Source organism: Loxodonta africana, chromosome 13, assembly GCF_030014295.1.
Source record: "Loxodonta africana isolate mLoxAfr1 chromosome 13, mLoxAfr1.hap2, whole genome shotgun sequence".
NCBI lineage: Eukaryota > Metazoa > Chordata > Mammalia > Proboscidea > Elephantidae > Loxodonta > Loxodonta africana.
Window position 1 is genome coordinate 88973610 of NC_087354.1, and position 15492 is coordinate 88989101.

The 15492-nt window shown below is 35.0% G+C and overlaps 1 protein-coding gene across 3 annotated transcripts in view; it reads right to left on the reverse strand.

The window, feature by feature from the left end:
• Positions 1–15492, reverse strand: part of FSTL5 (follistatin like 5) — an 865385-nt gene that overhangs the window by 126175 nt on the left and 723718 nt on the right. The gene's annotated exons all lie outside the window — the stretch shown is intronic.

Sequence of the window (15492 nt, forward strand, 5' to 3'; positions counted from 1 at the left end):
GATATTTTTTCTTCCAGGTTGATACCCATTCTCAATTTCTTATCATATGCAAAATTAACAAAATCCTTTAATCTGCCCAAGACTTGTTACCAGGCTCTTTTACCTGAGAATTGCCTTCTAGCTGAAGATTGTATAGTTTGTGCCAGATGATCATAAATTGGGCAAAAATACCCCCTATTTCCTCTTTTTCTTGCAATCACAAGGCCAGAATCGTGAGGATGGCGCAGGACCGGGCAGTGTATCGTTCTGTTGTAGTAGAGTCACTAGGAGTGGGAACCAACTGGAAGGCACCTAACAACAACGTTTTCCTCCTTTGTTGCACTTTATGAATAAATCAACGTTGACAGGACACGTAAGCCTTTGGGATTTATGCTGGGAGACATATCACATGTGGAAGTAAATGAGAAATGTCACTTAGCTCAATATTATTTTTTTTCAGATTTATCTCCCCCCCACAACATACTGGTTTCTTAATTCACTCAATTTGCTCACAGTTAGAAAATCCTCTACAAATTGGGAGGTTTGTTAAATTTCACATAAAGTATATGTATAATGATAAATATTTAAATAATGATAATGATACAATGGTAAAAAAAGTATTTCAATTTTTCACTGTCTGATAATTGATAGCTGATGTCTAATTTCATGGATTTGTATATGCCAGTCACTACCTGCTAAGGTAAATTAGAATACTCTCTTTGTTCTCTACCCATAGCTGTCAAGTGATTCCAACTCATAGGTACCCTATAGGACAGAGTAGAACTGTCCCGTAAGGTTTCCAAGGAGGGGCTGGTGGATTGGAACTGCTGACGTTTTGGTTATTAGCCTGAGCTCTTAACCACTGTGCCACCAGGGTTTCTCTAGTTATGTAAGAACATACTTTCTTCAGCATAGATCCCATTCTCCATTTTAGTTAATAAACATGAAACAAAATCAACAACACATATGTTATCAACACTACTGTGAGTTTATTTTTATTTGAAGATAATATTTGACAGTAAATAAAATACATTTGGCATTTAGTCACTAAACTGAATACCTAAATAATGTAATTCTTTTTATGTGTGACAGTACAGATACAATAGATGCTATTTCTGTTTATATCAAATATGGAAAATGATGTAAAAATCAGAGCACTTTGGAATGAGATGCTTAGTGAATAGCCAGGTGCTCATGTTCTCCAAGCCTTCGGTATAATTAAGGGAGGGCCTGGAGTGCCCATTAATGTTTAAGGTTCAGTCCAAGAGCTGCCAGGTTCAACCAAAGACAGAGACGTGTAATGAGAGTGTCATCTTCTGAACAGAACAAGTTATTACAGGAAAACCAAACACCCAATATATGGATGTCTCAGGTACTTTGAGAGTTATGAAATTAACTTTATTTCATAGAATGTATAAAAAAAATTATATATGATAACTACCAATGGAGTCAACCTGTGTATTATCCATAGCACCTGAAGGCAGAAATCTCTCCTCAGCACAGCCCCAGAATACAGTGTTGTGATTTCGTTCACCAGTTCCTAGTAAACACTATATTCTATGTCCAAATTCTTTCTTCAGTAGTATGGTATATATCTTTGACAAGAACCTGTTTTGTGAGAAACAAACAGTACCATGTTTTTACATAAATAACACAGGCCATCTGTGTGTTTGCCAACCATGCCCTCCCCTCATGAGGTATTTTTGTAAGCGCTGCTATGGCAACTTCTTAATATGTTGCTGTAAAAAAATTTGTATAGTACACTTATATAAATATGTCCTGGAGGGAGGGCATGGTTGGCAAACAAACGTAGAAGGCTTGTGTTTTTTGAGTAAAAGTACGGTATACGAAATACATACTTAAGAGGCATAAAGAGGTGGGACTTGAGCTTGATGAAAGTCTCTGAGTACAGGAAAACTGTTTATGAAATCTTTGCAATTGTGTAAAAGCTACCAACAAAATCTGCCAAAATAATGGAAAGTGTGAGTGACCTGACACAGAACTGTCAGCCAAACAACTGCTGAACCAGGAGCCATTTCCACCCTTTTGTTTGTTGCAAAACTATTCAACAGGAAAAGAAACAGCTCTGTTGGGAATTATTTCCTATTTCTATGCTGTCCCCATAAGACACCTCTGTCCAGATTTACAATCATTTTTACAAAGCCATTAAAAGTTTCCTGACAGTCGCCCTGAGGTTTCTTCACTTCACTTTATGTCATTATTTCTGATTATAGTCTATTAGGTCACATTTTGTTATGGTACTCTTATTTTTTTAGATTACATAAATTAATATTTATTTCTGTGCATGGGAGTCATGGACGGATGTTTTATACATGCATTAGGCATTTAATGGGATAAAAGAGAAGGTAAAATATGTCAGAGATGCAAAATAAGATTAAGATAATACATTCTGATGAGGAAAATTTCCAGAGATGTATCAAAGAGTTTCATTAAATCAATTTTTATAGAAATGTATACTAGCATTTAGAGTGAGTGGAATTAATAACATATTAGAACTAATGAGGATAAGAGTCAATAGGAAAAAGACAATTCTAGTTCGTAATTAGAATTTATCTAATTTCCTTTGGGTAATTTACATACTTAATCACATATTTTATGAGCTCTCTTTCAAATTTTTAAAGTAGTGCAAGATATTACTATGATGGTGCAAGTTTTGAGCTAGTGTTGATGGTACCTGATTTACTAAACATAATTAAGTCTAACAGATGACTTTATTCATTTGTCTTCTAATAGAACTTTTTGAATTTTATATATTTTAATACTTACCTATCAGAACTACTTAGCCCTCAAAGCTCAAAATTCCCATCTTTCCTTCATCTTTCTCTTCATACCCCATTCTCAGTATACCCTGTGTCATTCACAGAGACTCCTAATGGTACTTGGCATAAGCATGTCCATCTTCTTTGCATCCAATTCAACAAATTTCTGTCCCTACCCTACCTTCTCATCCTTATCTCTGACCCTCGAAGATTCATCTTCTCTCCTTTGCCTTCAGAAAACCCTGCCCTATATTTCATTTATAACTTTAATTATTCTCCAAGAATTCAAACACACATATTCTCACCCAAATTTAAAAGTAATCCAAAAAATGAACAAAAAAAGTCAAAGACAAAATACACACGGATACATAGATAAATATATATAGTTTTTTATATAGCGTCGCTATGAATCGGAATTGACTCGACGGCAGTGGGTTATATACATATACAGTAAGGCTCCATTTATATTAAATTAGTGGAGTTAAAAAAAATGAGTTCTCTAAAATAACAGAATGACAAGATAGCATGATAATAAAGAGTGGAAGTGAAAAATAAAACATAATTTATAAACCTCTGTGTTGAACAAGAGGAGTTGATATGTAAAATATTGTTATTATTATTATTGTTATTTAAAGTAGACTTCGTTATCTAAGGCACTCCAGAACAAAAACATTAAAAATACAAGCTGATTAAATGCCAGTGGGGCAGGGTTCTCTAAGATTTACAGAAAAGTAAATATCTGATTCTTTGCATAATTTGTGTTACAAAAGCATTATGTAATTTATACAGCTTTAGATGAAAACAAAGTGGCATTAGTATTGTCAAGGACTCAGAATTGCTAAGGCAGCAGAAGAGGTGATCTGTTATTGTTGTTAGGTGCCCTCGAGTTGATTCCCATACACAGCAGCCCTATGTACAACAGAAGGAAACACTGCACGGTCCTGTGCATTCCTCACAGCTGTTGCTAAGGTGAGCCCTTTGTTGCAGCCCCCGTGTCAGTCTATTTCCTCAAAGGCCTTCCTCTCTTTTGCTGACCTTCTACTTTACCAAGCATGATGTCCTTCTCCAGGGACTGATCCCTCCTGATAACATGTCCAAGGTGACATAGAGCACTAAATTAGGAGGTGTGTGGATTTACCTGAGCCCCTGGGTGGAGCAATAGGTTAAGCACTCAGTCCCTGAACTGAATGCCAGCAGTTTAAACCCACCCAGAGGTGCCTCAGAAGAAAGGCCTGATGATCAAAAGGTGCCAGCCTTGAAAACCCTATGGAGCGCAGTTTTAATCTAACAGACATGGGGTCAGCACGAGTCAGGATCGATTGGACGGCAGCTGGTCTGGCTTGGTTGGTGGCTCTGCCCTCGGGCTGCTGTATAGATGCTTCTAAAGAGGCACTGAGTGAGAACTTGGGTTGAGTCAAAAAACGGAAGACAGGCTTCAGTGTTTTGATAAATATGTAAATTATATACCTTGGAGAGCTTTAGAGATATTACAGAACTTATTCTCTCACTAATCTGGTCACTTGTTATTAAAAATAAATTGGCTTTAGTAGTTTTGCATTGTTTAGCCTTCTGCTTCTCTGCCAATCAAAAAACAACCAAACCAGACCCACTGCTGTCAAGTCGATTCCAACTCATAGCGACCCGATAGAACAGAGTAGAACTGCCCCACAGAGTTTCCAAGGAGCATCTGGTGGATTCAAACTGCCGACCTCTTGGTTAGCAGCCATAGTACTTAACCACTATACCATGGTTCCTAAAATTGTCAAGAGTTGTCTGTTTTTACAGTGTTTGTGAGCTAAATTGGGATAGTTGTGTTCTTTACTAGCAACTGTGCCTTTGGAGTGCCTCATAGGAAAGAGGTAGGTTACCAACACAATCCTTTTATTGTCTACATACTTCATTTGATTTTTCCTAATGCCTCTCTTAGGAAACCCTGATGGTGTAGTGGTTAAGAGCTTTGTCTGCCAACCGAAAGGTCAGCAGTTCAAATCCACCTAGGTGCTCCTTGGAAACTCTACTGTGTACTAGAGGGTTGCTATGAGTTGGAATCCACTCAATGGCATCAGTTTTTTATTTTTTAGTGACTTGTAAATATAAATATTAACAAAAATAAAACATCTTACTCAAAATGCATAACCATAATCTCTATCGTTCTCCAATAAGAGTCTTCCTTCTAGCTAGAACATTTTCCTCAATATTTTATTAAAAAAGAAAAACAACACTTGTATAAATAAAAAAAGAGTGAAGAAATGTATATTCTGCAATCATGAAGCTAAATATCAGGCCAAGTCATCCAGAGTCACTGAGAAACTGAATTTTAGAGCAGCGGTACTCAAAATGTGATCTTTGGACTGTTGCCTGTCTGCATACTGTTTCCTACCAAGCTGTGGTAAGTACAGAAATTGAGAATAATAATTTAGAAACTTTTATAGCAACTTGGCATTGCTACAATATCCACGTGCATGATCAGCGGATCTATCCTTTTGAACAGGATTTAGGCCGATTTTGGATGTTGTCAAACTTGCCTAGGGCTTGGTGTACAGTGAACATTACCTACAAGTTAAACAAAAAACAGATTGAGAAAAAAACAGATACTTTTCCACTGATAGTTTAAGAACACTGATTTTGAGCATTCCTTTCTGTTATAGGTGTAGTTCTCTGTCTCTTTTTTCTTTTCTTTTTCATAGTTTTTGTATCTAATGCTGTCATTAGAGTCTATTGCGTCTATTGAGGGCCATAGAAAAGTGAATACTGTAAGACCTGAAAAAATAGTGTTCACTTTATCAAATCCAATAAAATGTGAATAATTGCTCTCAATAAGGATTTGTACAATTTGTCATAAATCAAGGCTAATAACGCAAGGTCAGGATATTTAGGGTGGGATTCCTAAGATACTTTTTATAACCACGTAGAAATATAAACAACCAAGGCCAACCTGTTTTTGAACACACTAGATATGATGTGGAAACCCTGGTGGAGCAGTGGTTAAGAGCTATGACTGCTAACCAAAAGGTCAGCAGTTCAAATCTACCAGGTGCTCCTTGGAAACCCTATGGGGCAGTTGTACTCTTTCCTTTGGGGTTGCTATGAGTCGGAACTGACTCAACAGCAATGGATTTGGTTTCTTACAGGTTTAGATATTATGTATCCTCTTAACTTGCTTTAGATTATTAATAAAAAATAGATAAATCTTACAGGAATGCTTTAAACACTTTAATATCAATGAGTGTCTCCCTTATTTGGCAATTAACAACAAAAACAAAAAAATACCTGAAGTTAGAATATTTTTATCAATTTTTAATTGAAATTACTGCTTATAAAAATCAATACTTTTTTTTCTAAAATTGAGCATATTAGCTTTGTCATACTCAATTTACCAATTTATCTAGTAATATGTTCATAAACAACCTGCCTCAGATGAGTCAAATCATAGGTAGCTATGGCAATATAGAGTCTACTTTTACTTTAATTTGGGTTATATTGGATCAGTTTCTTATAACATGATTTTGATTCTAGGACTTCGAGGTGGAAAGACCGCATAAGGAAATTCCACCCTTCCCTTTCTCTGACTGTAATACAATTGTAATCATGTCTTTCAGTAATAGAATGGAAATGTGGCTAATGGCACTACAATAAAAGCTGGAGACTGGTTTCTCTATAGAGACAACGTATCGTAGAGGTCATCGAAATAGACTTTGGAGTCAAACAGACCTAGATGTAAAGCCCAAATTGACACTTACATTAACTGTACAAATATGCTTTCTAAGCCTTGTTCATCTTATCAATAAAATGGGTATAATAATTACCTATCTCATGGGATTATTGTGAGGCTTAAATAAAATAACATTTGAAAAGGGCACATGATCAGTAAATGGTACCCATTATTTTCACATAGACACTACTCCATGAGTTACAGCCCATGAAAATTCAATAGTCTGCATATTGTTGATACCATAGGTTTTTCCAATTTTCCAAAACACTTTAGGGAGAATCTCTCTGAGGAGATTTGAAAGTTTTAGAAATTTACTGTAGGTGTGGCATAATTTTTGCATATTTGACCAAAAGAAATTATTTTACTGTTATTAATATTTTTCTCTTCTATCATTTGCCGATTCAGTGATGCTGTGATATAGAGCAAAAAACTGAAGTATTCTGGTTTGGGGTTTTTAAATTGGGGGTTAAATTAGAATTTTGTCAATAGCTTTCATAAAAAGATAAAAAAATAAACACATAAAGCTATCTGAATTATGTCTACCCTCCTTAAATGGAAATAGTAGGCATTTAAAAAAATGTATTGAATTACATGGGAATAGCCAATTTAAAAAGTAAATTTTGGAAATGTTAAATTTTAAATGCCTACAGAACATAAGAGAAGAAAACACCTGGTATTTTGTAAATGCAAGATAGAACAGTTGGTATCTTGGTTGTCCTATCTTTTGGAAACAAGCCCAGTTCCTGACTAGAGGTTGGTCCGGGGCCAGTGGGCACTAAGAATCCAAGACGGGTGCTTGAAGTCTCTCGGGAAAGTATAAAGTTGAGGAGTGAGGCAGCCACATTAAACGTCAAGATAAAAGGTCTCAAGTAGGGTTTTTTAAGGCTGGAGAATCAGTAAATAGAGCATGGTTTTGGCATTGAAAGCAGACAATGAAGTACTAAGAACAATCAAAAAATATCCCATTGCCGTCGAGTCAATTCTGACTCACAGCAACCCTACAGTGCAGAGTAGAATTGCCCCACGGGATTACAAAGGAGTGGCTGGTGGATTCGAGCTGCTCACCTTTTGGCTAGCAGCGAAACTCTTAACCACTGTGCCACCAGAACTCCGAAGTACTAAAGGCATTGGACAATCATAGTCAATATCAGGAAATGTAACATGTATGGAGGAAACCCTGGAATCACAAAGTTCATGGTGTATCAACCTGACTAAAAGCTGGTGTGGATAGTTGAAAGTTAATACTGCAGAATTAAGTGTGCTTAAATTTGTTCCCCAAAGTAATGATGATCTGACTTTTATAACACTAGTGTGTTTTCCAAAGCCCGATTAGTAAGTAGGTTAGTTAAGAAAAAAATAAAAAAAGTATTTGATTACCTCATAACTGATGAAGTTAGTTGACCACAAAAAACTGCCACTGTCATGTGTAAAGGTTTCTTCAAAATGTTGAGAAATTCATTGTAATTATGGTATCACAATAAATACTGAGTATTGTGATCATCCTGGGAATATGGAGCTTATACCTTTCAAATACATTCTATTCTCTATCTTAAGCTGAAGTAGGGAACGCCTGCTCAAACAATCCATTCCAACTACTGATTAATATAGCGACCTTTAGGGTCGCTGAGTCGGAATGGACTCGATGGCAGTGGGTATCATTAAAAAGAGAAGTGCATTTATTTTAAGGAACACCAAGTATATATGCCCTTTCTACAATTTGTCTGACAGCTGGTCATCCAACCTTTTCTTAAACTTTGAAAACAGGGAGCCTTCTGCTTTACAAGGCAGTCCATTTCACATTTGGACTTGAATCTGCCTCCTGACAGTTTCCACTCATTGGTTCTGTCTCTGTCTTCTAAAACAACATGTTCTCTCCAGCTTTCACTTTGGAAATAGTTAAGGGTAGTTTCTTAGTGCAGCTTTTAAAATAAGGCCCTAAGAACAGAACTTTAGGTTTTTTACTTCCTCAATTCAAAGGAATTTTCCTTTGCCTGACTGATTCACTTCATAGGTATTATTTATTTCAAAAATCTATATTTACTATATTAATATGGTCAGAAAACATGAAGTTGAGTCTGTAGAAATAAAATTGCTAGTTTGCAAAAGACAATTTACCTTAATGCTTTGAATTCCCCAAACTATAATGGAGCAAATTAAATAGTTTTTCATTTTTACAAAACCATAGGATAAAGTGGAGACAAAACTAAACTTTCAAGGGCAAAAAAAGTCAAACCATGTGATGGACCATTAGACAAGATATAACATCCCTCTCACAGCTTTCAAGGTTTGTCTCTCCTTTCGTAGTGATACGTGAGCTCTGATGATGCACATTTGTCTTTTGGGGGCATGAATTGAGAAGTCAGACAGGTTTTGACAATAACCTTTATAGATATACAGAGTCCTTCCCTATGAACTTCTTAGTAGGTCTTGTAGCTATGAAAAAATATTGACATAAGCCTATAAGTTAATATTCTGATTTGAGGATTTTATAAATTTGGTTCAATACAGTATAACATCATTTAGGCAGTGGAACTTTTTTGGTTGCACGTAAATCTCACAGTGCAAACGGTGCCGTGTCATTGTGACTGAGTCCTTCTACCTCCTCACATTGTACAGCACAGACGTGCCTCATATGGGAGACGGGCTTAAGAGTTGTTGTCAGATGACTAGTGACTCAAAAAAAAAAAAATACAGTTTAACATATTTATTTCCTAAAAAATATACATATGTGTATATATATATGTGTGTGTTTACAGAGTTAATTACATGCATTTCTATTTCTAAACTTTTTTTATAATTTACACATAAATTTGTTACATATAAGAATGATTAAAATGCATAACATTGTACTTAACCTTAAACGTTCCATTCTTTAAAAATAATTTTAATGCACTTTAAATTATTTAGTGTAAATTATTATTGTAAATGACCTTACACTGGATATTTTATAGTTATATTATGAAAGGATACTCAGCAATTAATTTATATGTATACATATTTTGCTATTTTTTATTCAATTATATAAAAACCAAGAAAAGAAACATTTATTTTTTAATTATCTTCTATAAATCTTTGTAAATAAGCATTATTTTAAAAGAATAATTTTGCTCCCACCTGCTTTCTTTTTAGTTAGGAAGATAGAGATAAAAGGCACATTTCTTTGTCCATTACATTTAAACCTATATCCTTATCAATAGATCATTCTTTATGCCTCTTTCTTACTAACAAATTAGAAAGGTGTCCTGCTACACAATCAAATTCCCCAGAGTAAAAATGTGAAAACAATATCAGGTGAGAATTTACAAACTGTCTCTGTGATTTAGTTCAACGTAAGTCCTTAAAACGTATACTGATTACATAATCAGATATTTTATTTCATCTTTAAGCTTTCACATAAGTTCAAGAGTGTGCTAGAAGATATAATTTTTGTGAAATTAAGTTAGTAAATAATGGTATGTTCAGTGTTATAAAGATTTGCTTTTTAATGAAAATGAAACTAGGCATATAGACTTTTAAATATGCTTATCTCTTTGTCCTCTGCTCATATCATCGGTAACACATTAGTCATCTAAAAATAGAAGTGAGATAGGACAGCTTGTTGCTGTCTTTTCCAGGATGGAAGGAAGAGCGTGTAAGAGAGAACCAGCAAACAGATTTAGTCTCTGGGATGAGAAATACCCCGGTGGTGTTCTTAAGCAGCTTAGCTTTGCTGCCAGTAGTGGTGTCACACATTACATTGTCTTTAAAGCCGTACAGAGGAGGTTTGGAACGAGATGGTGCACGTGCAAGACATTCATCTGTAGCTCATGCATATCTCTAAGACACCCTGGTATCCTGATCTTTAGAAAGATAGATTTTTAAGTTAGAAGAGATTCAGTAGTAGTATTTCTCATCTGCGCCCTCATTGCGCACACACACACATACACATGAGCAAACATTACACTTGAGTATGCTTACAATTTACAGATTTCTTACGCTCATCTTATATTTGTCTCCCCAGTGACTGCCCAGCTACCAAAATGCCTGATATAAAGTGGAGGCCCAAGGAAGAATTCTGGGCCAATAAATAAACAGACCTCATTTAAAGAGGGCTTATTAGTTTTTATGGGATAATATGGAATTCATTATTAAGTCGGTCAAATTTAGAGCCCATCCATAAACTACTATAGAGACATCATTAGGAGATTAAAATACAGCCAAGAAACATAAATTTCATGTATCCTATGATTATTAAATTTTAGTAAAACTTCATGTTGTGTATATATATGCACTCATATATATCATGTATTTATATGAAAACAGTAGCTGCTACAGTTCTATTGCTTTTAAAGATTTAGCAATGATTATTCAGTATTGTTCATGGGTAAACTTCTTCATTTCGTAAGTCCTAGAAAAACTTTATTTTGCCATTAATTAGCTGAATAATCCATAATATGTCCTCTAAAAATGCTTCAACAAAATATTGGGGAAAATTACTGAAATAGAAACAAATACAATTACTAACAGGCAATGCATTGAGAATTAAGTGTATTAAGAGATAAACAATAATTTGAGATGAATTTTGCGGTCATTGTAATTTTTATTATATGGTTGTATTTTAAATTTTCATGAAAATGTATAGAGAAAGGTAAACGTCTTTTTAAACATTAAACAGTATTTTTTTTAATATTTAGCAATTCAAGCATCTAATAAAATGAACTGCCATTTTATTAAACTATGTTTTTCTTCTCCTGCCACCTTTCTTGACAACAAAACCCTGGTGGCGCAGTGGTTAAGTGCTACGGCTGCTAACCAAAGCGTCAGTAGTTCAAATCCACCAGGCACTCGTTGGAAGTTCTAAGGGGCAGTTCTACTCTGTCCTATAGGGTTGCTATGAGTTGGAATCGACTCGGTGGTAACGAGTGTATGAGTTTCCAGCCACCTCTCAAATTATTCAAACTAATGTTTGTGTTCTATATTTAACATTAAAAAGAAATCAAAGGAATAAATAGGCATTGGTGTTAAATAGAAACTTTGCCAAACATTTTGATCAAGGATTCTCCAGAAGAATCCTGATCAAAAGGAGGAAAATGCGGAAGAGAATTTCAAATTCTCATAGAATCTAGACTTTTTGGAACCACGTAGGCTGCCTGAACCCCTGAAACTTTGCCTTGAGATATTCTTTAAACTTTAAAGCAAACATATCCTTGAAGTCTTCTTAAAACCAAAAAATAGTTTAGCTTAATTAGAAAAGAATGTCTGCCTTAAGCATTGCCTTCTTTTAAGATCTATTGATATGGAATCAAATTGACAACAGCAACTCAAAAGATTAGATAGGAAACATAGAGGGCAGTGAGTTTATGTTAATGGGGAAGGAACAACTAGGAAAAGGAGGGTGAGAATGGTTACACAACTCAAAGGATGTAATCATCACTGAATGTGTGTGTACAAATTATAGAATTGGTCTATGTTCTGTTGTGTATATTCTTGACAACAAAACACAAATAGAATAAATTATAACAAAAAAGAAACTCTTGGTGAGATATAAAAAGGAAACAATGGTAAATCAAATGAGAGTTCAGAAAATTAATGTTAATTGGAACTTTTGAGAAAAAAATAAGGAGTAAACGTTTATGTAACTCACTAAAATTATAAATCTAACCCTTAAAACTATAAAAATAATTATATAATTTTCAATATATATAGAAAGAAGCAAAGTTAGGAATTGTGTAAGTGAAGTCCTTATCTTCCAAAGAGGAACAATAATAGAAAATATCTAAGATTGAAAATTCAGTAATTACCAGTAATGGGCATGTTATTTAAAATGGTTAATTTTATTTTATGAAGTTAGACTGGAGGGAGGGAGGCATGAAATAAGGAATGATTTCTTTTTTGTCATAAGCTCTTTTCTGCTATTTATGCCATGCAAATCTATTGATTTGAAAAATGAAATAAACCAAAAAACCAAACCCATTGCCCTCGAGTTGATTCCAACGCACGGCAACCCTGTAGGACAGAGTAGAACTGTCCCATAGTGTTTCCAAAGAGCAGCTGGTAGATTCAAATTGCCGACCTTTCAGTTGGCAGCCGAGCTCTTAACCATTGCATCACCAGGGCTCCAATTTGAAAAAAGAAATAAGTACATTTTTTTTCACAAATACAACTTAATCTTATACCAGAATACTGTATTTTAAGACCTGTATTCTGTGTGTGCTTTTGTAAATATCATGTAAAATTTTTTTCGTGTTTAAAGACAACAATTTTTCTATCATTCTCCACAATGCTACCCATCAAAAATTTCTACTGAAAAATCGACATTACCCTAAACACAATTCTTTCAAAGTGCATGGAAAATACATGTATTCCACAGACCAGCTGCCATCAAGTTGATACTGACTCGCGGCAAGCCGGAGTCCCATGGGTGTCAGCGTAGAACTGTTCCAACAGGGTTTTTGATGGCTGAAGTAGGTTACCAGGCCATTCTTCCAAGATGCCTCTGGGTAGACTCTACCCACCAACATTTTGGTTAGCAGCTGAGCAGATTTACCATTTGCACCTCCAGGGACTTCCAAATCCTGATTACTCATAATAAAATACTTTTAAAATGATGCTGATAGATTGTCTGAGACACAAATATCAATCCAGTCACATTCATCCAAATAACCTGACTTTTTCTTATAAATAATCTCTTTAAGAGGATTTGATACGATAATTATAAAGTGACTTGATCTAATTAACCATGATGTACAATTCCATTACAATGCAATCGCACAATGTAGAAACTCCCCACTGCTGCTCCCCGTCATGTTAAGATTACACACTTAAAGTCTAACAGAGACACAGTGTGAGCGTTGGGAAACAGTATGATTTTTAATGAAAGATTAGAAGACCTATTTAAGTCTGGGCTTCAGAGACCAATTTCATAAATTTATTTCTTTTATAATCTATAGAGGGAACTTCTGAGAATAATTAGAGCTAGTTCACATTACTCTCTTTGGGAAGCTCTTTGTAAAATATCACTGTAACCACAAAGGGACAAAAGTTTACATTTTTATCATTCTATAACTTTTTGTAAGCTAAGCCATGTTTGACTAAAGACCTATTGAGAATAAGAAAAGTGAGGAAACATTTTGATTATCTCTTTGAAATATAATCATATCTGAATTCAAAATATTGCTCAACAGCTTCATGGGGAAAGTATATCCTGTAGAGAGGCTGGTGTTCTATCAGGTATTTTGGGGGACAGGGTTTGGAGACATAGTGGTAGATGAGAAGTAGAATAAAATACTGAGAAGGGAACTGATGAACACTTTGAAATCTGTACTGCTTGACATGAAGGTGAACACTGGAAAAGAAAGAACTGTGGGCTACTTTGTTTCTCCATTTTTAATTTTAATTTTAAGAAAACATTTTTGCATACTATGGAAAACCATGCCCTATTTACTCATTGGCACAGGACTGGGCAGTGTTTTATTCTGTGGTACACAGGGTCACTAGGAGTCAGAACCAATTCAGTGGCACCTGACAACAATACAACATTTACTCATAGTTTTCTCATACAGTACTAAGAACATTTATTCATAAAGGCAGAGTAACTGACATATAGAAAATCTGAACCTAGAAAACATACATTTTGGAGGAGATTCACATTAGGTTCCTGTAGAAAGTATGTTCCTGTACTGTCCCATATCATTTAAGCTGCTGCAAAACCACAAATAGAACCTTCCTTTTTCATGATATAGGACCCACGCATATCCAACAAATAATTTTCTCCTAAGTTCTCCTTACCGTTGCCCTCAAGTCTATTTGGACTCACAGAGACCTCTAGGACTGAGCAGAACTGCCCCAAAGGGTTTCCAAGGTTGTAATCTTGATGGAAGCAGACTGCTACGTCTTTCACCAGTGAGCAGATAGTGGGTTGGAATTGCCAGCCTTTCAGTTAGCAGCTGAGAGCTTAACCATTGCACCACTTGGGCTCCTTAAGCTCTTCTTAAGTACCCATTAAAGAGTAAGAGCAGAGTGTGTGTAAAGGACTTCAGCTTGGTCTAAAATAATCAAGGTGATTGAATTAAAAAGTATTAAAGAGTAAAAGAATGGCAGATAAGAATGATACAATAGATAAACCTCAGAAGAGTGAAAAAGTCCTTAATTTTGTATAGTCTTTCATCTTTGAGGCAGTAGATTTAAACATCTTTTCCAAACTCATTTCAGTTTGAGCTTTGAATTCATATGCTGAAAATGGAATTCTATTTACTTGAGGTTCATACCCTAGGTGACAGGATGAAATCATGTTTACAACTAGAATAAATAGAGCAAAAATCCTACCAGTAAGGCTACAAAATAAAGGGAAAAAAAAGGAGATGAAAGAATAACTTAAAGCTTGCCATATGAATTCTCACCAACTCACTATCAAGTGCTGAATCCTGATGTAATTTGATATTGCACCAAAACTGGGTTTTTATTTACAGCAAGACAACAACATCTTCTGAGAGGTTTGAAGGAGATTCTATATTCTAAAATTTTATCTAAAATTTACTGGTCAATGAATTATATGAAGAATTATGCTGCTACTCTATTTCAACAGTGATTCTGAAAAATATCGTATCCACGTTTAATTCTTTTTCAAGAGGAAAAAAAATGATTCCAAAAGACTCATATCCACTCCAGCGATTTCTTTTCTAAAAACCAGATGAAGCAGCTTTTTTTCGCTAATAGAGCGGGAAACTACCTTATGCAGTGTATTCACAAAGGACATTTTGACTACCTGAACCAGGATCAATAGATCCATGAGGTTATATTTACCCTGAAGGAATTCTTCACTAGCACATTAAAAGAACACTGTATAGATCTTTTAATTTAGATAATGCTTAAAGGGATGAATGGTCTAAGGTTGTAAACAATGGGATTTAGATTAAATCCATTTAACAAATGTTTCACTGCACCCTCATTGTGTGAGACAATGCACTAAGCACATTGGGAATACAAAAATTAGTTAAACATGTTTCTTAACTCCTAGTGTAGGACATCTGGCAGGAAGATTGT